The sequence below is a fragment of the Phoenix dactylifera genome, chromosome 4 (genome assembly GCF_051530095.1).
Source record: "Phoenix dactylifera cultivar Ajwa chromosome 4, Ajwa_hap1_PhDact_Kaust_v1.1, whole genome shotgun sequence".
Classification (NCBI taxonomy): domain Eukaryota; kingdom Viridiplantae; phylum Streptophyta; class Magnoliopsida; order Arecales; family Arecaceae; genus Phoenix; species Phoenix dactylifera.
This window is the reverse complement of record NC_143193.1, coordinates 37,320,064-37,337,296: the sequence shown is the minus strand read 5'-3', so window position 1 is coordinate 37,337,296 and position 17,233 is coordinate 37,320,064. Positions and strand designations below refer to the sequence as shown.

Sequence of the window (17,233 nt, the reverse complement as noted above, 5' to 3'; positions counted from 1 at the left end):
CAGCGCGTTGAATCCTACGCCAGAACGGCCCCGGCAGCGCGAATGTCTCGGGCCGTCGAGGTCTGCTGCTTTGTCATAAAAGGGAGTTTCGAAGGGCATGTCATGGGTGCGATCATACCAGCACTAATGCACCGGATCCCATCAGAACTCCGCAGTTAAGCGTGCTTGGGCGAGAATAGTACTAGGATGGGTGACCCCCTGGGAAGTCCTCGTGTTGCACCCCTTTTATTTTTTGCCCGCTTTTTTATTTTTTGATAACATTTATTTTTTATTTTTCGGCTTTTGGCTTTTCCTCTTCGGATAATTTTTTTCCCCCGAAAATAAACTGAGTCCGGAGACTGGCGGTGCCATGCCGCATAGCGGAACAGCGCGTTGAATCCTACGCCAGAACGGCCCCGGCAGCGCGAATGTCACGGGCCGTCGAGGTCTGCTGCTTTGTCATAAAAGGGAGTTTCGAAGGGCATGTCATGGGTGCGATCATACCAGCACTAATGCACCGGATCCCATCAGAACTCCGCAGTTAAGCGTGCTTGGGCGAGAGTAGTACTAGGATGGGTGACCCCCTGGGAAGTCCTCGTGTTGCACCCCTTTTATTTTTTGCCCGCTTTTTTATTTTTTGATAACATTTATTTTTTATTTTTCGGCTTTTGGCTTTTCCTCTTCGGATAATTTTTTTCCCCCGAAAATAAACTGAGTCCGGAGACTCGCGGTGCCATGCCGCATAGCGGAACAGCGCGTTGAATCCTACGCCAGAACGGCCCCGGCAGCGCGAATGTCTCGGGCCGTCGCGGTCTGCTGCTTTGTCATAAAAGGGAGTTTCGAAGGGCATGTCATGGGTGCGATCATACCAGCACTAATGCACCGGATCCCATCATAACTCCGCAGTTAGGCGTGCTTGGGCGAGAGAAGTACTAGGATGGGTGACCCCCTGGGAAGTCCTCGTGTTGCACCCTTTTTATTTTTTGCCCGCTTTTTTATTTTTTGATAATATTTATTTTTAATTTTTTGGCTTTTGGCTTTTCCTCTTCGGATAATTTTTTCCCCCCGAAAATAAACTGAGTCCGGAGACTGGCGGTGCCATGCCGCATGGCGGAACAGCGCGTTGAATCCTACGCCAGAACGGCCCCGGCAGCGCGAATGTCTCGGGCCGTCGAGGTCTGCTGCTTTGTCATAAAAGGGAGTTTCGAAGGGCATGTCATGGGTGCGATCATACCAGCACTAATGCACCGGATCCCATCAGAACTCCGCAGTTAAGCGTGCTTGGGCGAGAGTAGTACTAGGATGGGTGACCCCCTGGGAAGTCCTCGTGTTGCACCCCTTTTATTTTTTGCCCGCTTTTTTATTTTTTGATAACATTTATTTTTTATTTTTCGGCTTTTGGCTTTTCCTCTTCGGATAATTTTTTTCCCCCGAAAATAAACTGAGTCCGGAGACTCGCGGTGCCATGCCGCATAGCGGAACAGCGCGTTGAATCCTACGCCAGAACGGCCCCGGCAGCGCGAATGTCTCGGGCCATCGAGGTCTGCTGCTTTGTCATAAAAGGGAGTTTCGAAGGGCATGTCATGGGTGCGATCATACCAGCACTAATGCACCGGATCCCATCAGAACTCCGCAGTTAAGCGTGCTTGGGCGAGAGTAGTACTAGGATGGGTGACCCCCTGGGAAGTCCTCGTGTTGCACCCTTTTTATTTTTTGCCCGCTTTTTTATTTTTTGATAATATTTATTTTTAATTTTTTGGCTTTTGGCTTTTCCTCTTCGGATAATTTTTTCCCCCCGAAAATAAACTGAGTCCGGAGACTGGCGGTGCCATGCCGCATAGCGGAACAGCGCGTTGAATCCTACGCCAGAACGGCCCCGGCAGCGCGAATGTCTCGGGCCGTCGAGGTCTGCTGCTTTGTCATAAAAGGGAGTTTCGAAGGGCATGTCATGGGTGCGATCATACCAGCACTAATGCACCGGATCCCATCAGAACTCCGCAGTTAAGCGTGCTTGGGCGAGAATAGTACTAGGATGGGTGACCCCCTGGGAAGTCCTCGTGTTGCACCCCTTTTATTTTTTGCCCGCTTTTTTATTTTTTGATAACATTTATTTTTTATTTTTCGGCTTTTGGCTTTTCCTCTTCGGATAATTTTTTTCCCCCGAAAATAAACTGAGTCCGGAGACTGGCGGTGCCATGCCGCATAGCGGAACAGCGCGTTGAATCCTACGCCAGAACGGCCCCGGCAGCGCGAATGTCACGGGCCGTCGAGGTCTGCTGCTTTGTCATAAAAGGGAGTTTCGAAGGGCATGTCATGGGTGCGATCATACCAGCACTAATGCACCGGATCCCATCAGAACTCCGCAGTTAAGCGTGCTTGGGCGAGAGTAGTACTAGGATGGGTGACCCCCTGGGAAGTCCTCGTGTTGCACCCCTTTTATTTTTTGCCCGCTTTTTTATTTTTTGATAACATTTATTTTTTATTTTTCGGCTTTTGGCTTTTCCTCTTCGGATAATTTTTTTCCCCCGAAAATAAACTGAGTTCGGAGACTCGCGGTGCCATGCCGCATAGCGGAACAGCGCGTTGAATCCTACGCCAGAACGGCCCCGGCAGCGCGAATGTCTCGGGCCGTCGCGGTCTGCTGCTTTGTCATAAAAGGGAGTTTCGAAGGGCATGTCATGGGTGCGATCATACCAGCACTAATGCACCGGATCCCATCATAACTCCGCAGTTAGGCGTGCTTGGGCGAGAGAAGTACTAGGATGGGTGACCCCCTGGGAAGTCCTCGTGTTGCACCCTTTTTATTTTTTGCCCGCTTTATTATTTTTTGATAATATTTATTTTTAATTTTTTGGCTTTTGGCTTTTCCTCTTCGGATAATTTTTTCCCCCCGAAAATAAACTGAGTCCGGAGACTGGCGGTGCCATGCCGCATAGCGGAACAGCGCGTTGAATCCTACGCCAGAACGGCCCCGGCAGCGCGAATGTCTCGGGCCGTCGAGGTCTGCTGCTTTGTCATAAAAGGGAGTTTCGAAGGGCATGTCATGGGTGCGATCATACCAGCACTAATGCACCGGATCCCATCAGAACTCCGCAGTTAAGCGTGCTTGGGCGAGAATAGTACTAGGATGGGTGACCCCCTGGGAAGTCCTCGTGTTGCACCCCTTTTATTTTTTGCCCGCTTTTTTATTTTTTGATAACATTTATTTTTTATTTTTCGGCTTTTGGCTTTTCCTCTTCGGATAATTTTTTTCCCCCGAAAATAAACTGAGTCCGGAGACTGGCGGTGCCATGCCGCATAGCGGAACAGCGCGTTGAATCCTACGCCAGAACGGCCCCGGCAGCGCGAATGTCACGGGCCGTCGAGGTCTGCTGCTTTGTCATAAAAGGGAGTTTCGAAGGGCATGTCATGGGTGCGATCATACCAGCACTAATGCACCGGATCCCATCAGAACTCCGCAGTTAAGCGTGCTTGGGCGAGAGTAGTACTAGGATGGGTGACCCCCTGGGAAGTCCTCGTGTTGCACCCCTTTTATTTTTTGCCCGCTTTTTTATTTTTTGATAACATTTATTTTTTATTTTTCGGCTTTTGGCTTTTCCTCTTCGGATAATTTTTTTCCCCCGAAAATAAACTGAGTCCGGAGACTCGCGGTGCCATGCCGCATAGCGGAACAGCGCGTTGAATCCTACGCCAGAACGGCCCCGGCAGCGCGAATGTCTCGGGCCGTCGCGGTCTGCTGCTTTGTCATAAAAGGGAGTTTCGAAGGGCATGTCATGGGTGCGATCATACCAGCACTAATGCACCGGATCCCATCATAACTCCGCAGTTAGGCGTGCTTGGGCGAGAGAAGTACTAGGATGGGTGACCCCCTGGGAAGTCCTCGTGTTGCACCCTTTTTATTTTTTGCCCGCTTTATTATTTTTTGATAATATTTATTTTTAATTTTTTGGCTTTTGGCTTTTCCTCTTCGGATAATTTTTTCCCCCCGAAAATAAACTGAGTCCGGAGACTGGCGGTGCCATGCCGCATAGCGGAACAGCGCGTTGAATCCTACGCCAGAACGGCCCCGGCAGCGCGAATGTCTCGGGCCGTCGAGGTCTGCTGCTTTGTCATAAAAGGGAGTTTCGAAGGGCATGTCATGGGTGCGATCATACCAGCACTAATGCACCGGATCCCATCAGAACTCCGCAGTTAAGCGTGCTTGGGCGAGAATAGTACTAGGATGGGTGACCCCCTGGGAAGTCCTCGTGTTGCACCCCTTTTATTTTTTGCCCGCTTTTTTATTTTTTGATAACATTTATTTTTTATTTTTCGGCTTTTGGCTTTTCCTCTTCGGATAATTTTTTTCCCCCGAAAATAAACTGAGTCCGGAGACTGGCGGTGCCATGCCGCATAGCGGAACAGCGCGTTGAATCCTACGCCAGAACGGCCCCGGCAGCGCGAATGTCACGGGCCGTCGAGGTCTGCTGCTTTGTCATAAAAGGGAGTTTCGAAGGACATGTCATGGGTGCGATCATACCAGCACTAATGCACCGGATCCCATCAGAACTCCGCAGTTAAGCGTGCTTGGGCGAGAGTAGTACTAGGATGGGTGACCCCCTGGGAAGTCCTCGTGTTGCACCCCTTTTATTTTTTGCCCGCTTTTTTATTTTTTGATAACATTTATTTTTTATTTTTCGGCTTTTGGCTTTTCCTCTTCGGATAATTTTTTTCCCCCGAAAATAAACTGAGTCCGGAGACTCGCGGTGCCATGCCGCATAGCGGAACAGCGCGTTGAATCCTACGCCAGAACGGCCCCGGCAGCGCGAATGTCTCGGGCCGTCGCGGTCTGCTGCTTTGTCATAAAAGGGAGTTTCGAAGGGCATGTCATGGGTGCGATCATACCAGCACTAATGCACCGGATCCCATCATAACTCCGCAGTTAGGCGTGCTTGGGCGAGAGAAGTACTAGGATGGGTGACCCCCTGGGAAGTCCTCGTGTTGCACCCTTTTTATTTTTTGCCCGCTTTTTTATTTTTTGATAATATTTATTTTTAATTTTTTGGCTTTTGGCTTTTCCTCTTCGGATAATTTTTTTCCCCCGAAAATAAACTGAGTCCGGAGACTGGCGGTGCCATGCCGCATAGCGGAACAGCGCGTTGAATCCTACGCCAGAACGGCCCCGGCAGCGCGAATGTCTCGGGCCGTCGAGGTCTGCTGCTTTGTCATAAAAGGGAGTTTCGAAGGGCATGTCATGGGTGCGATCATACCAGCACTAATGCACCGGATCCCATCAGAACTCCGCAGTTAAGCGTGCTTGGGCGAGAGTAGTACTAGGATGGGTGACCCCCTGGGAAGTCCTCGTGTTGCACCCCTTTTATTTTTTGCCCGCTTTTTTATTTTTTGATAACATTTATTTTTTATTTTTCGGCTTTTGGCTTTTCCTCTTCGGATAATTTTTTTCCCCCGAAAATAAACTGAGTCCGGAGACTCGCGGTGCCATGCCGCATAGCGGAACAGCGCGTTGAATCCTACGCCAGAACGGCCCCGGCAGCGCGAATGTCTCGGGCCGTCGCGGTCTGCTGCTTTGTCATAAAAGGGAGTTTCGAAGGGCATGTCATGGGTGCGATCATACCAGCGCTAATGCACCGGATCCCATCATAACTCCGCAGTTAGGCGTGCTTGGGCGAGAGAAGTACTAGGATGGGTGACCCCCTAGGAAGTCCTCGTGTTGCACCCTTTTTATTTTTTGCCCGCTTTTTTATTTTTTGATAATATTTATTTTTAATTTTTTGGCTTTTGGCTTTTCCTCTTCGGATAATTTTTTCCCCCCGAAAATAAACTGAGTCCGGAGACTGGCGGTGCCAAGCCGCATAGCGGAACAGCGCGTTGAATCCTACGCCAGAACGGCCCCGGCAGCGCGAATGTCTCGGGCCGTCGAGGTCTGCTGCTTTGTCATAAAAGGGAGTTTCGAAGGGCATGTCATGGGTGCGATCATACCAGCACTAATGCACCGGATCCCATCAGAACTCCGCAGTTAAGCGTGCTTGGGCGAGAGTAGTACTAGGATGGGTGACCCCCTGGGAAGTCCTCGTGTTGCACCCTTTTTATTTTTTGCCCGCTTTTTTATTTTTTGATAATATTTATTTTTAATTTTTTGGCTTTTGGCTTTTCCTCTTCGGATAATTTTTTCCCCCCGAAAATAAACTGAGTCCGGAGACTGGCGGTGCCATGCCGCATAGCGGAACAGCGCGTTGAATCCTACGCCAGAACGGCCCCGGCAGCGCGAATGTCTCGGGCCGTCGAGGTCTGCTGCTTTGTCATAAAAGGGAGTTTCGAAGGGCATGTCATGGGTGCGATCATACCAGCACTAATGCACCGGATCCCATCAGAACTCCGCAGTTAAGCGTGCTTGGGCGAGAATAGTACTAGGATGGGTGACCCCCTGGGAAGTCCTCGTGTTGCACCCCTTTTATTTTTTGCCCGCTTTTTTATTTTTTGATAACATTTATTTTTTATTTTTCGGCTTTTGGCTTTTCCTCTTCGGATAATTTTTTTCCCCCGAAAATAAACTGAGTCCGGAGACTGGCGGTGCCATGCCGCATAGCGGAACAGCGCGTTGAATCCTACGCCAGAACGGCCCCGGCAGCGCGAATGTCTCGGGCCGTCGAGGTCTGCTGCTTTGTCATAAAAGGGAGTTTCGAAGGGCATGTCATGGGTGCGATCATACCAGCACTAATGCACCGGATCCCATCAGAACTCCGCAGTTAAGCGTGCTTGGGCGAGAGTAGTACTAGGATGGGTGACCCCCTGGGAAGTCCTCGTGTTGCACCCCTTTTATTTTTTGCCCGCTTTTTTATTTTTTGATAACATTTATTTTTTATTTTTCGGCTTTTGGCTTTTCCTCTTCGGATAATTTTTTTCCCCCGAAAATAAACTGAGTCCGGAGACTCGCGGTGCCATGCCGCATAGCGGAACAGCGCGTTGAATCCTACGCCAGAACGGCCCCGGCAGCGCGAATGTCTCGGGCCGTCGCGGTCTGCTGCTTTGTCATAAAAGGGAGTTTCGAAGGGCATGTCATGGGTGCGATCATACCAGCACTAATGCACCGGATCCCATCATAACTCCGCAGTTAGGCGTGCTTGGGCGAGAGAAGTACTAGGATGGGTGACCCCCTAGGAAGTCCTCGTGTTGCACCCTTTTTATTTTTTGCCCGCTTTTTTATTTTTTGATAATATTTATTTTTAATTTTTTGGCTTTTGGCTTTTCCTCTTCGGATAATTTTTTCCCCCCGAAAATAAACTGAGTCCGGAGACTGGCGGTGCCAAGCCGCATAGCGGAACAGCGCGTTGAATCCTACGCCAGAACGGCCCCGGCAGCGCGAATGTCTCGGGCCGTCGAGGTCTGCTGCTTTGTCATAAAAGGGAGTTTCGAAGGGCATGTCATGGGTGCGATCATACCAGCTCTAATGCACCGGATCCCATCAGAACTCCGCAGTTAAGCGTGCTAGGGCGAGAGTAGTACTAGGATGGGTGACCCCCTGGGAAGTCCTCGTGTTGCACCCTTTTTATTTTTTGCCCGCTTTTTTATTTTTTGATAATATTTATTTTTAATTTTTTGGCTTTTGGCTTTTCCTCTTCGGATAATTTTTTCCCCCCGAAAATAAACTGAGTCCGGAGACTGGCGGTGCCATGCCGCATAGCGGAACAGCGCGTTGAATCCTACGCCAGAACGGCCCCGGCAGCGCGAATGTCTCGGGCCGTCGAGGTCTGCTGCTTTGTCATAAAAGGGAGTTTCGAAGGGCATGTCATGGGTGCGATCATACCAGCACTAATGCACCGGATCCCATCAGAACTCCGCAGTTAAGCGTGCTTGGGCGAGAATAGTACTAGGATGGGTGACCCCCTGGGAAGTCCTCGTGTTGCACCCCTTTTATTTTTTGCCCGCTTTTTTATTTTTTGATAACATTTATTTTTTATTTTTCGGCTTTTGGCTTTTCCTCTTCGGATAATTTTTTTCCCCCGAAAATAAACTGAGTCCGGAGACTGGCGGTGCCATGCCGCATAGCGGAACAGCGCGTTGAATCCTACGCCAAAACGGCCCCGGCAGCGCGAATGTCTCGGGCCGTCGAGGTCTGCTGCTTTGTCATAAAAGGGAGTTTCGAAGGGCATGTCATGGGTGCGATCATACCAGCACTAATGCACCGGATCCCATCAGAACTCCGCAGTTAAGCGTGCTTGGGCGAGAGTAGTACTAGGATGGGTGACCCCCTGGGAAGTCCTCGTGTTGCACCCCTTTTATTTTTTGCCCGCTTTTTTATTTTTTGATAACATTTATTTTTTATTTTTCGGCTTTTGGCTTTTCCTCTTCGGATAATTTTTTTCCCCCGAAAATAAACTGAGTCCGGAGACTGGCGGTGCCATGCCGCATAGCGGGAATAGCGCGTTGAATCCTACGCCAGAACGGCCCCGGCGGCGCGAATGTCTCGGGCCGTCGAGGTCTGCTGCTTTGTCATAAAAGGGAGTTTCGATGGGCATGTCATGGGTGCGATCATACCAGCACTAATGCACCGGATCCCATCAGAACTCCGCAGTTAAGCGTGCTTGGGCGAGAGTAGTACTAGGATGGGTGACCCCCTGGGAAGTCCTCGTGTTGCACCCCTTTTATTTTTTGCCCGCTTTTTTATTTTTTGATAATATTTAATTTTAATTTTTCGGCTTTTGGCTTTTCCTCTTCGGATAATTTTTTTCCCCCGAAAATAAACTGAGTCCGGAGACTCGCGGTGCCATGCCGCATAGCGGAACAGCGCGTTGAATCCTACGCCAGAACGGCCCCGGCAGCGCGAATGTCTCGGGCCGTCGCGGTCTGCTGCTTTGTCATAAAAGGGAGTTTCGAAGGGCATGTCATGGGTGCGATCATACCAGCACTAATGCACCGGATCCCATCATAACTCCGCAGTTAGGCGTGCTTGGGCGAGAGAAGTACTAGGATGGGTGACCCCCTGGGAAGTCCTCGTGTTGCACCCTTTTTATTTTTTGCCCGCTTTTTTATTTTTTGATAATATTTATTTTTAATTTTTTGGCTTTTGGCTTTTCCTCTTCGGATAATTTTTTCCCCCCGAAAATAAACTGAGTCCGGAGACTGGCGGTGCCATGCCGCATAGCGGAACAGCGCGTTGAATCCTACGCCAGAACGGCCCCGGCAGCGCGAATGTCTCGGGCCGTCGAGGTCTGCTGCTTTGTCATAAAAGGGAGTTTCGAAGGGCATGTCATGGGTGCGACCATACCAGCACTAATGCACCGGATCCCATCAGAACTCCGCAGTTAAGCGTGCTTGGGCGAGAGTAGTACTAGGATGGGTGACCCCCTGGGAAGTCCTCGTGTTGCACCCTTTTTATTTTTTGCCCGCTTTTTTATTTTTTGATAATATTTATTTTTAATTTTTTGGCTTTTGGCTTTTCCTCTTCGGATAATTTTTTCCCCCCGAAAATAAACTGAGTCCGGAGACTGGCGGTGCCATCCCGCATAGCGGAACAGCGCGTTGAATCCTACGCCAGAACGGCCCCGGCAGCGCGAATGTCTCGGGCCGTCGAGGTCTGCTGCTTTGTCATAAAAGGGAGTTTCGAAGGGCATGTCATGGGTGCGATCATACCAGCACTAATGCACCGGATCCCATCAGAACTCCGCAGTTAAGCGTGCTTGGGCGAGAATAGTACTAGGATGGGTGACCCCCTGGGAAGTCCTCGTGTTGCACCCCTTTTATTTTTTGCCCGCTTTTTTATTTTTTGATAACATTTATTTTTTATTTTTCGGCTTTTGGCTTTTCCTCTTCGGATAATTTTTTTCCCCCGAAAATAAACTGAGTCCGGAGACTGGCGGTGCCATGCCGCATAGCGGAACAGCGCGTTGAATCCTACGCCAGAACGGCCCCGGCAGCGCGAATGTCTCGGGCCGTCGAGGTCTGCTGCTTTGTCATAAAAGGGAGTTTCGAAGGGCATGTCATGGGTGCGATCATACCAGCACTAATGCACCGGATCCCATCAGAACTCCGCAGTTAAGCGTGCTTGGGCGAGAGTAGTACTAGGATGGGTGACCCCCTGGGAAGTCCTCGTGTTGCACCCCTTTTATTTTTTGCCCGCTTTTTTATTTTTTGATAACATTTATTTTTTATTTTTCGGCTTTTGGCTTTTCCTCTTCGGATAATTTTTTTCCCCCGAAAATAAACTGAGTCCGGAGACTCGCGGTGCCATGCCGCATAGCGGAACAGCGCGTTGAATCCTACGCCAGAACGGCCCCGGCAGCGCGAATGTCTCGGGCCGTCGCGGTCTGCTGCTTTGTCATAAAAGGGAGTTTCGAAGGGCATGTCATGGGTGCGATCATACCAGCACTAATGCACCGGATCCCATCATAACTCCGCAGTTAGGCGTGCTTGGGCGAGAGAAGTACTAGGATGGGTGACCCCCTAGGAAGTCCTCGTGTTGCACCCTTTTTATTTTTTGCCCGCTTTTTTATTTTTTGATAATATTTATTTTTAATTTTTTGGCTTTTGGCTTTTCCTCTTCGGATAATTTTTTCCCCCCGAAAATAAACTGAGTCCGGAGACTGGCGGTGCCAAGCCGCATAGCGGAACAGCGCGTTGAATCCTACGCCAGAACGGCCCCGGCAGCGCGAATGTCTCGGGCCGTCGAGGTCTGCTGCTTTGTCATAAAAGGGAGTTTCGAAGGGCATGTCATGGGTGCGATCATACCAGCTCTAATGCACCGGATCCCATCAGAACTCCGCAGTTAAGCGTGCTAGGGCGAGAGTAGTACTAGGATGGGTGACCCCCTGGGAAGTCCTCGTGTTGCACCCTTTTTATTTTTTGCCCGCTTTTTTATTTTTTGATAATATTTATTTTTAATTTTTTGGCTTTTGGCTTTTCCTCTTCGGATAATTTTTTCCCCCCGAAAATAAACTGAGTCCGGAGACTGGCGGTGCCATGCCGCATAGCGGAACAGCGCGTTGAATCCTACGCCAGAACGGCCCCGGCAGCGCGAATGTCTCGGGCCGTCGAGGTCTGCTGCTTTGTCATAAAAGGGAGTTTCGAAGGGCATGTCATGGGTGCGATCATACCAGCACTAATGCACCGGATCCCATCAGAACTCCGCAGTTAAGCGTGCTTGGGCGAGAATAGTACTAGGATGGGTGACCCCCTGGGAAGTCCTCGTGTTGCACCCCTTTTATTTTTTGCCCGCTTTTTTATTTTTTGATAACATTTATTTTTTATTTTTCGGCTTTTGGCTTTTCCTCTTCGGATAATTTTTTTCCCCCGAAAATAAACTGAGTCCGGAGACTGGCGGTGCCATGCCGCATAGCGGAACAGCGTGTTGAATCCTACGCCAGAACGGCCCCGGCAGCGCGAATGTCTCGGGCCGTCGAGGTCTGCTGCTTTGTCATAAAAGGGAGTTTCGAAGGGCATGTCATGGGTGCGATCATACCAGCTCTGATGCACCGGATCCCATCAGAACTCCGCAGTTAAGCGTGCTAGGGCGAGAGTAGTACTAGGATGGGTGACCCCCTGGGAAGTCCTCGTGTTGCACCCTTTTTATTTTTTGCCCGCTTTTTTATTTTTTGATAATATTTATTTTTAATTTTTTGGCTTTTGGCTTTTCCTCTTCGGATAATTTTTTCCCCCCGAAAATAAACTGAGTCCGGAGACTGGCGGTGCCATGCCGCATAGCGGAACAGCGCGTTGAATCCTACGCCAGAACGGCCCCGGCAGCGCGAATGTCTCGGGCCGTCGAGGTCTGCTGCTTTGTCATAAAAGGGAGTTTCGAAGGGCATGTCATGGGTGCGATCATACCAGCACTAATGCACCGGATCCCATCAGAACTCCGCAGTTAAGCGTGCTTGGGCGAGAATAGTACTAGGATGGGTGACCCCCTGGGAAGTCCTCGTGTTGCACCCCTTTTATTTTTTGCCCGCTTTTTTATTTTTTGATAACATTTATTTTTTATTTTTCGGCTTTTGGCTTTTCCTCTTCGGATAATTTTTTTCCCCCGAAAATAAACTGAGTCCGGAGACTCGCGGTGCCATGCCGCATAGCGGAACAGCGCGTTGAATCCTACGCCAGAACGGCCCCGGCAGCGCGAATGTCTCGGGCCGTCGCGGTCTGCTGCTTTGTCATAAAAGGGAGTTTCGAAGGGCATGTCATGGGTGCGATCATACCAGCACTAATGCACCGGATCCCATCATAACTCCGCAGTTAGGCGTGCTTGGGCGAGAGAAGTACTAGGATGGGTGACCCCCTGGGAAGTCCTCGTGTTGCACCCTTTTTATTTTTTGCCCGCTTTTTTATTTTTTGATAATATTTATTTTTAATTTTTTGGCTTTTGGCTTTTCCTCTTCGGATAATTTTTTCCCCCCGAAAATAAACTGAGTCCGGAGACTGGCGGTGCCATGCCGCATAGCGGAACAGCGCGTTGAATCCTACGCCAGAACGGCCCCGGCAGCGCGAATGTCTCGGGCCGTCGAGGTCTGCTGCTTTGTCATAAAAGGGAGTTTCGAAGGGCATGTCATGGGTGCGACCATACCAGCACTAATGCACCGGATCCCATCAGAACTCCGCAGTTAAGCGTGCTTGGGCGAGAGTAGTACTAGGATGGGTGACCCCCTGGGAAGTCCTCGTGTTGCACCCTTTTTATTTTTTGCCCGCTTTTTTATTTTTTGATAATATTTATTTTTAATTTTTTGGCTTTTGGCTTTTCCTCTTCGGATAATTTTTTCCCCCCGAAAATAAACTGAGTCCGGAGACTGGCGGTGCCATCCCGCATAGCGGAACAGCGCGTTGAATCCTACGCCAGAACGGCCCCGGCAGCGCGAATGTCTCGGGCCGTCGAGGTCTGCTGCTTTGTCATAAAAGGGAGTTTCGAAGGGCATGTCATGGGTGCGATCATACCAGCACTAATGCACCGGATCCCATCAGAACTCCGCAGTTAAGCGTGCTTGGGCGAGAGTAGTACTAGGATGGGTGACCCCCTGGGAAGTCCTCGTGTTGCACCCCTTTTATTTTTTGCCCGCTTTTTTATTTTTTGATAACATTTATTTTTTATTTTTCGGCTTTTGGCTTTTCCTCTTCGGATAATTTTTTTCCCCCGAAAATAAACTGAGTCCGGAGACTGGCGGTGCCATGCCGCATAGCGGAACAGCGCGTTGAATCCTACGCCAGAACGGCCCCGGCAGCGCGAATGTCTCGGGCCGTCGAGGTCTGCTGCTTTGTCATAAAAGGGAGTTTCGAAGGGCATGTCATGGGTGCGATCATACCAGCACTAATGCACCGGATCCCATCAGAACTCCGCAGTTAAGCGTGCTTGGGCGAGAGTAGTACTAGGATGGGTGACCCCCTGGGAAGTCCTCGTGTTGCACCCCTTTTATTTTTTGCCCGCTTTTTTATTTTTTGATAACATTTATTTTTTATTTTTCGGCTTTTGGCTTTTCCTCTTCGGATAATTTTTTTCCCCCGAAAATAAACTGAGTCCGGAGACTAGCGGTGCCATGCCGCATAGCGGGAATAGCGCGTTGAATCCTACGCCAGAACGGCCCCGGCGGCGCGAATGTCTCGGGCCGTCGAGGTCTGCTGCTTTGTCATAAAAGGGAGTTTCGATGGGCATGTCATGGGTGCGATCATACCAGCACTAATGCACCGGATCCCATCAGAACTCCGCAGTTAAGCGTGCTTGGGCGAGAGTAGTACTAGGATGGGTGACCCCCTGGGAAGTCCTCGTGTTGCACCCCTTTTATTTTTTGCCCGCTTTTTTATTTTTTGATAACATTTATTTTTTATTTTTCGGCTTTTGGCTTTTCCTCTTCGGATAATTTTTTTCCCCCGAAAATAAACTGAGTCCGGAGACTGGCGGTGCCATGCCGCATAGCGGAACAGCGCGTTGAATCCTACGCCAGAACGGCCCCGGCAGCGCGAATGTCTCGGGCCGTCGAGGTCTGCTGCTTTGTCATAAAAGGGAGTTTCGAAGGGCATGTCATGGGTGCGATCATACCAGCACTAATGCACCGGATCCCATCAGAACTCCGCAGTTAAGCGTGCTTGGGCGAGAGAAGTACTAGGATGGGTGACCCCCTGGGAAGTCCTCGTGTTGCACCCCTTTTATTTTTTGCCCGCTTTTTTATTTTTTGATAACATTTATTTTTTATTTTTCGGCTTTTGGCTTTTCCTCTTCGGATAATTTTTTTCCCCCGAAAATAAACTGAGTCCGGAGACTGGCGGTGCCATGCCGCATAGCGGAACAGCGCGTTGAATCCTACGCCAGAACGGCCCCGGCAGCGCGAATGTCTCGGGCCGTCGAGGTCTGCTGCTTTGTCATAAAAGGGAGTTTCGAAGGGCATGTCATGGGTGCGATCATACCAGCACTAATGCACCGGATCCCATCAGAACTCCGCAGTTAAGCGTGCTTGGGCGAGAGTAGTACTAGGATGGGTGACCCCCTGGGAAGTCCTCGTGTTGCACCCCTTTTATTTTTTGCCCGCTTTTTTATTTTTTGATAACATTTATTTTTTATTTTTCGGCTTTTGGCTTTTCCTCTTCGGATAATTTTTTTCCCCCGAAAATAAACTGAGTCCGGAGACTGGCGGTGCCATGCCGCATAGCGGGAATAGCGCGTTGAATCCTACGCCAGAACGGCCCCGGCGGCGCGAATGTCTCGGGCCGTCGAGGTCTGCTGCTTTGTCATAAAAGGGAGTTTCGATGGGCATGTCATGGGTGCGATCATACCAGCACTAATGCACCGGATCCCATCAGAACTCCGCAGTTAAGCGTGCTTGGGCGAGAGTAGTACTAGGATGGGTGACCCCCTGGGAAGTCCTCGTGTTGCACCCCTTTTATTTTTTGCCCGCTTTTTTATTTTTTGATAATATTTAATTTTAATTTTTCGGCTTTTGGCTTTTCCTCTTCGGATAATTTTTTTCCCCCGAAAATAAACTGAGTCCGGAGACTCGCGGTGCCATGCCGCATAGCGGAACAGCGCGTTGAATCCTACGCCAGAACGGCCCCGGCAGCGCGAATGTCTCGGGCCGTCGCGGTCTGCTGCTTTGTCATAAAAGGGAGTTTCGAAGGGCATGTCATGGGTGCGATCATACCAGCACTAATGCACCGGATCCCATCATAACTCCGCAGTTAGGCGTGCTTGGGCGAGAGAAGTACTAGGATGGGTGACCCCCTGGGAAGTCCTCGTGTTGCACCCTTTTTATTTTTTGCCCGCTTTTTTATTTTTTGATAATATTTATTCTTAATTTTTTGGCTTTTGGCTTTTCCTCTTCGGATAATTTTTTCCCCCCGAAAATAAACTGAGTCCGGAGACTGGCGGTGCCATGCCGCATAGCGGAACAGCGCGTTGAATCCTACGCCAGAACGGCCCCGGCAGCGCGAATGTCTCGGGCCGTCGAGGTCTGCTGCTTTGTCATAAAAGGGAGTTTCGAAGGGCATGTCATGGGTGCGATCATACCAGCACTAATGCACCGGATCCCATCAGAACTCCGCAGTTAAGCGTGCTTGGGCGAGAGTAGTACTAGGATGGGTGACCCCCTGGGAAGTCCTCGTGTTGCACCCCTTTTATTTTTTGCCCGCTTTTTTATTTTTTGATAACATTTATTTTTTATTTTTCGGCTTTTGGCTTTTCCTCTTCGGATAATTTTTTTCCCCCGAAAATAAACTGAGTCCGGAGACTGGCGGTGCCATGCCGCATAGCGGAACAGCGCGTTGAATCCTACGCCAGAACGGCCCCGGCAGCGCGAATGTCTCGGGCCGTCGAGGTCTGCTGCTTTGTCATAAAAGGGAGTTTCGAAGGGCATGTCATGGGTGCGATCATACCAGCACTAATGCACCGGATCCCATCAGAACTCCGCAGTTAAGCGTGCTTGGGCGAGAGTAGTACTAGGATGGGTGACCCCCTGGGAAGTCCTCGTGTTGCACCCCTTTTATTTTTTGCCCGCTTTTTTATTTTTTGATAACATTTATTTTTTATTTTTCGGCTTTTGGCTTTTCCTCTTCGGATAATTTTTTTCCCCCGAAAATAAACTGAGTCCGGAGACTGGCGGTGCCATGCCGCATAGCGGGAATAGCGCGTTGAATCCTACGCCAGAACGGCCCCGGCGGCGCGAATGTCTCGGGCCGTCGAGGTCTGCTGCTTTGTCATAAAAGGGAGTTTCGATGGGCATGTCATGGGTGCGATCATACCAGCACTAATGCACCGGATCCCATCAGAACTCCGCAGTTAAGCGTGCTTGGGCGAGAGTAGCACTAGGATGGGTGACCCCCTGGGAAGTCCTCGTGTTGCACCCCTTTTATTTTTTGCCCGCTTTTTTATTTTTTGATAATATTTATTTTTAATTTTTCGGCTTTTGGCTTTTCCTCTTCGGATAATTTTTTTCCCCCGAAAATAAGCTGAGTCCGGAGACTCGCGGTGCCATGCCGCATAGCGGAACAGCGCGTTGAATCCTACGCCAGAACGGCCCCGGCAGCGCGAATGTCTCGGGCCGTCGCGGTCTGCTGCTTTGTCATAAAAGGGAGTTTCGAAGGGCATGTCATGGGTGCGATCATACCAGCACTAATGCACCGGATCCCATCATAACTCCGCAGTTAGGCGTGCTTGGGCGGGAGAAGTACTAGGATGGGTGACCCCCTGGGAAGTCCTCGTGTTGCACCCTTTTTATTTTTTGCCCGCTTTTTTATTTTTTGATAATATTTATTTTTAATTTTTTGGCTTTTGGCTTTTCCTCTTCGGATAATTTTTTCCCCCCGAAAATAAACTGAGTCCGGAGACTGGCGGTGCCATGCCGCATAGCGGAACAGCGCGTTGAATCCTACGCCAGAACGGCCCCGGCAGCGCGAATGTCTCGGGCCGTCGAGGTCTGCTGCTTTGTCATAAAAGGGAGTTTCGAAGGGCATGTCATGGGTGCGATCATACCAGCACTAATGCACCGGATCCCATCAGAACTCCGCAGTTAAGCGTGCTTGGGCGAGAGTAGTACTAGGATGGGTGACCCCCTGGGAAGTCCTCGTGTTGCACCCCTTTTATTTTTTGCCCGCTTTTTTATTTTTTGATAATATTTAATTTTAATTTTTCGGCTTTTGGCTTTTCCTCTTCGGATAATTTTTTTCCCCCGAAAATAAACTGAGTCCGGAGACTCGCGGTGCCATGCCGCATAGCGGAACAGCGCGTTGAATCCTACGCCAGAACGGCCCCGGCAGCGCGAATGTCTCGGGCCGTAGCGGTCTGCTGCTTTGT

The 17,233-nt window shown here is 50.0% G+C and overlaps 37 non-coding genes and 10 pseudogenes across 37 annotated transcripts; all 47 read left to right on the top strand.

Moving 5' to 3' along the window:
* The first annotated feature begins 104 nt into the window (after positions 1-104).
* LOC149762912 (5S ribosomal RNA) lies at positions 105-223 on the top strand. Its single transcript, XR_016400471.1, has one exon. It is a non-coding gene; the product is annotated as a 5S ribosomal RNA (ribosomal RNA).
* Positions 224-469: 246 nt separating this feature from the next.
* On the top strand, positions 470-588 carry LOC149762911 (5S ribosomal RNA). Its single transcript, XR_016410522.1, has one exon. It is a non-coding gene; the product is annotated as a 5S ribosomal RNA (ribosomal RNA).
* Positions 589-834: 246 nt separating this feature from the next.
* On the top strand, positions 835-953 carry LOC149762910 (5S ribosomal RNA; annotated as a pseudogene).
* Positions 954-1,199: 246 nt separating this feature from the next.
* On the top strand, positions 1,200-1,318 carry LOC149762909 (5S ribosomal RNA). Its single transcript, XR_016410521.1, has one exon. It is a non-coding gene; the product is annotated as a 5S ribosomal RNA (ribosomal RNA).
* Positions 1,319-1,564: 246 nt separating this feature from the next.
* LOC149762908 (5S ribosomal RNA) lies at positions 1,565-1,683 on the top strand. The gene has a single exon (XR_016412210.1). It is a non-coding gene; the product is annotated as a 5S ribosomal RNA (ribosomal RNA).
* Positions 1,684-1,929: 246 nt separating this feature from the next.
* On the top strand, positions 1,930-2,048 carry LOC149762907 (5S ribosomal RNA). The gene has a single exon (XR_016400470.1). It is a non-coding gene; the product is annotated as a 5S ribosomal RNA (ribosomal RNA).
* A 246-nt stretch (positions 2,049-2,294) lies between these two features.
* Positions 2,295-2,413, top strand: LOC149762906 (5S ribosomal RNA). The gene has a single exon (XR_016410520.1). It is a non-coding gene; the product is annotated as a 5S ribosomal RNA (ribosomal RNA).
* Positions 2,414-2,659: 246 nt separating this feature from the next.
* LOC149762905 (5S ribosomal RNA) lies at positions 2,660-2,778 on the top strand (annotated as a pseudogene).
* A 246-nt stretch (positions 2,779-3,024) lies between these two features.
* LOC149762904 (5S ribosomal RNA) lies at positions 3,025-3,143 on the top strand. Its single transcript, XR_016400469.1, has one exon. It is a non-coding gene; the product is annotated as a 5S ribosomal RNA (ribosomal RNA).
* A 246-nt stretch (positions 3,144-3,389) lies between these two features.
* LOC149762903 (5S ribosomal RNA) lies at positions 3,390-3,508 on the top strand. The gene has a single exon (XR_016410519.1). It is a non-coding gene; the product is annotated as a 5S ribosomal RNA (ribosomal RNA).
* Positions 3,509-3,754: 246 nt separating this feature from the next.
* LOC149762902 (5S ribosomal RNA) lies at positions 3,755-3,873 on the top strand (annotated as a pseudogene).
* A 246-nt stretch (positions 3,874-4,119) lies between these two features.
* LOC149762901 (5S ribosomal RNA) lies at positions 4,120-4,238 on the top strand. Its single transcript, XR_016400468.1, has one exon. It is a non-coding gene; the product is annotated as a 5S ribosomal RNA (ribosomal RNA).
* Positions 4,239-4,484: 246 nt separating this feature from the next.
* On the top strand, positions 4,485-4,603 carry LOC149762900 (5S ribosomal RNA). Its single transcript, XR_016410518.1, has one exon. It is a non-coding gene; the product is annotated as a 5S ribosomal RNA (ribosomal RNA).
* A 246-nt stretch (positions 4,604-4,849) lies between these two features.
* On the top strand, positions 4,850-4,968 carry LOC149762899 (5S ribosomal RNA; annotated as a pseudogene).
* A 246-nt stretch (positions 4,969-5,214) lies between these two features.
* Positions 5,215-5,333, top strand: LOC149762898 (5S ribosomal RNA). Its single transcript, XR_016410517.1, has one exon. It is a non-coding gene; the product is annotated as a 5S ribosomal RNA (ribosomal RNA).
* Positions 5,334-5,579: 246 nt separating this feature from the next.
* Positions 5,580-5,698, top strand: LOC149762897 (5S ribosomal RNA; annotated as a pseudogene).
* A 246-nt stretch (positions 5,699-5,944) lies between these two features.
* Positions 5,945-6,063, top strand: LOC149762896 (5S ribosomal RNA). Its single transcript, XR_016412209.1, has one exon. It is a non-coding gene; the product is annotated as a 5S ribosomal RNA (ribosomal RNA).
* A 246-nt stretch (positions 6,064-6,309) lies between these two features.
* Positions 6,310-6,428, top strand: LOC149762895 (5S ribosomal RNA). Its single transcript, XR_016400467.1, has one exon. It is a non-coding gene; the product is annotated as a 5S ribosomal RNA (ribosomal RNA).
* A 246-nt stretch (positions 6,429-6,674) lies between these two features.
* LOC149762894 (5S ribosomal RNA) lies at positions 6,675-6,793 on the top strand. The gene has a single exon (XR_016410516.1). It is a non-coding gene; the product is annotated as a 5S ribosomal RNA (ribosomal RNA).
* Positions 6,794-7,039: 246 nt separating this feature from the next.
* Positions 7,040-7,158, top strand: LOC149762893 (5S ribosomal RNA; annotated as a pseudogene).
* Positions 7,159-7,404: 246 nt separating this feature from the next.
* Positions 7,405-7,523, top strand: LOC149762892 (5S ribosomal RNA). The gene has a single exon (XR_016401506.1). It is a non-coding gene; the product is annotated as a 5S ribosomal RNA (ribosomal RNA).
* Positions 7,524-7,769: 246 nt separating this feature from the next.
* LOC149762891 (5S ribosomal RNA) lies at positions 7,770-7,888 on the top strand. Its single transcript, XR_016400466.1, has one exon. It is a non-coding gene; the product is annotated as a 5S ribosomal RNA (ribosomal RNA).
* Positions 7,889-8,134: 246 nt separating this feature from the next.
* LOC149762890 (5S ribosomal RNA) lies at positions 8,135-8,253 on the top strand. Its single transcript, XR_016410515.1, has one exon. It is a non-coding gene; the product is annotated as a 5S ribosomal RNA (ribosomal RNA).
* Positions 8,254-8,500: 247 nt separating this feature from the next.
* Positions 8,501-8,619, top strand: LOC149762889 (5S ribosomal RNA). Its single transcript, XR_016410514.1, has one exon. It is a non-coding gene; the product is annotated as a 5S ribosomal RNA (ribosomal RNA).
* Positions 8,620-8,865: 246 nt separating this feature from the next.
* Positions 8,866-8,984, top strand: LOC149762888 (5S ribosomal RNA; annotated as a pseudogene).
* Positions 8,985-9,230: 246 nt separating this feature from the next.
* On the top strand, positions 9,231-9,349 carry LOC149762887 (5S ribosomal RNA). The gene has a single exon (XR_016412507.1). It is a non-coding gene; the product is annotated as a 5S ribosomal RNA (ribosomal RNA).
* Positions 9,350-9,595: 246 nt separating this feature from the next.
* On the top strand, positions 9,596-9,714 carry LOC149762886 (5S ribosomal RNA). The gene has a single exon (XR_016400464.1). It is a non-coding gene; the product is annotated as a 5S ribosomal RNA (ribosomal RNA).
* A 246-nt stretch (positions 9,715-9,960) lies between these two features.
* Positions 9,961-10,079, top strand: LOC149762885 (5S ribosomal RNA). Its single transcript, XR_016410513.1, has one exon. It is a non-coding gene; the product is annotated as a 5S ribosomal RNA (ribosomal RNA).
* A 246-nt stretch (positions 10,080-10,325) lies between these two features.
* LOC149762884 (5S ribosomal RNA) lies at positions 10,326-10,444 on the top strand (annotated as a pseudogene).
* A 246-nt stretch (positions 10,445-10,690) lies between these two features.
* On the top strand, positions 10,691-10,809 carry LOC149762883 (5S ribosomal RNA). The gene has a single exon (XR_016401505.1). It is a non-coding gene; the product is annotated as a 5S ribosomal RNA (ribosomal RNA).
* A 246-nt stretch (positions 10,810-11,055) lies between these two features.
* Positions 11,056-11,174, top strand: LOC149762882 (5S ribosomal RNA). The gene has a single exon (XR_016400463.1). It is a non-coding gene; the product is annotated as a 5S ribosomal RNA (ribosomal RNA).
* A 246-nt stretch (positions 11,175-11,420) lies between these two features.
* Positions 11,421-11,539, top strand: LOC149762881 (5S ribosomal RNA). The gene has a single exon (XR_016401366.1). It is a non-coding gene; the product is annotated as a 5S ribosomal RNA (ribosomal RNA).
* Positions 11,540-11,785: 246 nt separating this feature from the next.
* LOC149762880 (5S ribosomal RNA) lies at positions 11,786-11,904 on the top strand. Its single transcript, XR_016400462.1, has one exon. It is a non-coding gene; the product is annotated as a 5S ribosomal RNA (ribosomal RNA).
* A 246-nt stretch (positions 11,905-12,150) lies between these two features.
* Positions 12,151-12,269, top strand: LOC149762879 (5S ribosomal RNA; annotated as a pseudogene).
* Positions 12,270-12,515: 246 nt separating this feature from the next.
* LOC149762878 (5S ribosomal RNA) lies at positions 12,516-12,634 on the top strand. Its single transcript, XR_016412396.1, has one exon. It is a non-coding gene; the product is annotated as a 5S ribosomal RNA (ribosomal RNA).
* Positions 12,635-12,880: 246 nt separating this feature from the next.
* Positions 12,881-12,999, top strand: LOC149762877 (5S ribosomal RNA). Its single transcript, XR_016410512.1, has one exon. It is a non-coding gene; the product is annotated as a 5S ribosomal RNA (ribosomal RNA).
* Positions 13,000-13,245: 246 nt separating this feature from the next.
* Positions 13,246-13,364, top strand: LOC149762876 (5S ribosomal RNA). The gene has a single exon (XR_016410510.1). It is a non-coding gene; the product is annotated as a 5S ribosomal RNA (ribosomal RNA).
* A 247-nt stretch (positions 13,365-13,611) lies between these two features.
* On the top strand, positions 13,612-13,730 carry LOC149762875 (5S ribosomal RNA). The gene has a single exon (XR_016410509.1). It is a non-coding gene; the product is annotated as a 5S ribosomal RNA (ribosomal RNA).
* A 246-nt stretch (positions 13,731-13,976) lies between these two features.
* Positions 13,977-14,095, top strand: LOC149762874 (5S ribosomal RNA). Its single transcript, XR_016412829.1, has one exon. It is a non-coding gene; the product is annotated as a 5S ribosomal RNA (ribosomal RNA).
* Positions 14,096-14,341: 246 nt separating this feature from the next.
* LOC149762873 (5S ribosomal RNA) lies at positions 14,342-14,460 on the top strand. Its single transcript, XR_016410508.1, has one exon. It is a non-coding gene; the product is annotated as a 5S ribosomal RNA (ribosomal RNA).
* A 247-nt stretch (positions 14,461-14,707) lies between these two features.
* Positions 14,708-14,826, top strand: LOC149762872 (5S ribosomal RNA). The gene has a single exon (XR_016410507.1). It is a non-coding gene; the product is annotated as a 5S ribosomal RNA (ribosomal RNA).
* A 246-nt stretch (positions 14,827-15,072) lies between these two features.
* Positions 15,073-15,191, top strand: LOC149762871 (5S ribosomal RNA; annotated as a pseudogene).
* Positions 15,192-15,437: 246 nt separating this feature from the next.
* LOC149762870 (5S ribosomal RNA) lies at positions 15,438-15,556 on the top strand. Its single transcript, XR_016410506.1, has one exon. It is a non-coding gene; the product is annotated as a 5S ribosomal RNA (ribosomal RNA).
* A 246-nt stretch (positions 15,557-15,802) lies between these two features.
* LOC149762869 (5S ribosomal RNA) lies at positions 15,803-15,921 on the top strand. The gene has a single exon (XR_016410505.1). It is a non-coding gene; the product is annotated as a 5S ribosomal RNA (ribosomal RNA).
* A 247-nt stretch (positions 15,922-16,168) lies between these two features.
* Positions 16,169-16,287, top strand: LOC149762868 (5S ribosomal RNA). The gene has a single exon (XR_016404428.1). It is a non-coding gene; the product is annotated as a 5S ribosomal RNA (ribosomal RNA).
* Positions 16,288-16,533: 246 nt separating this feature from the next.
* On the top strand, positions 16,534-16,652 carry LOC149762867 (5S ribosomal RNA). Its single transcript, XR_016408954.1, has one exon. It is a non-coding gene; the product is annotated as a 5S ribosomal RNA (ribosomal RNA).
* A 246-nt stretch (positions 16,653-16,898) lies between these two features.
* Positions 16,899-17,017, top strand: LOC149762866 (5S ribosomal RNA). The gene has a single exon (XR_016410504.1). It is a non-coding gene; the product is annotated as a 5S ribosomal RNA (ribosomal RNA).
* The last annotated feature ends 216 nt before the right edge of the window (positions 17,018-17,233 follow it).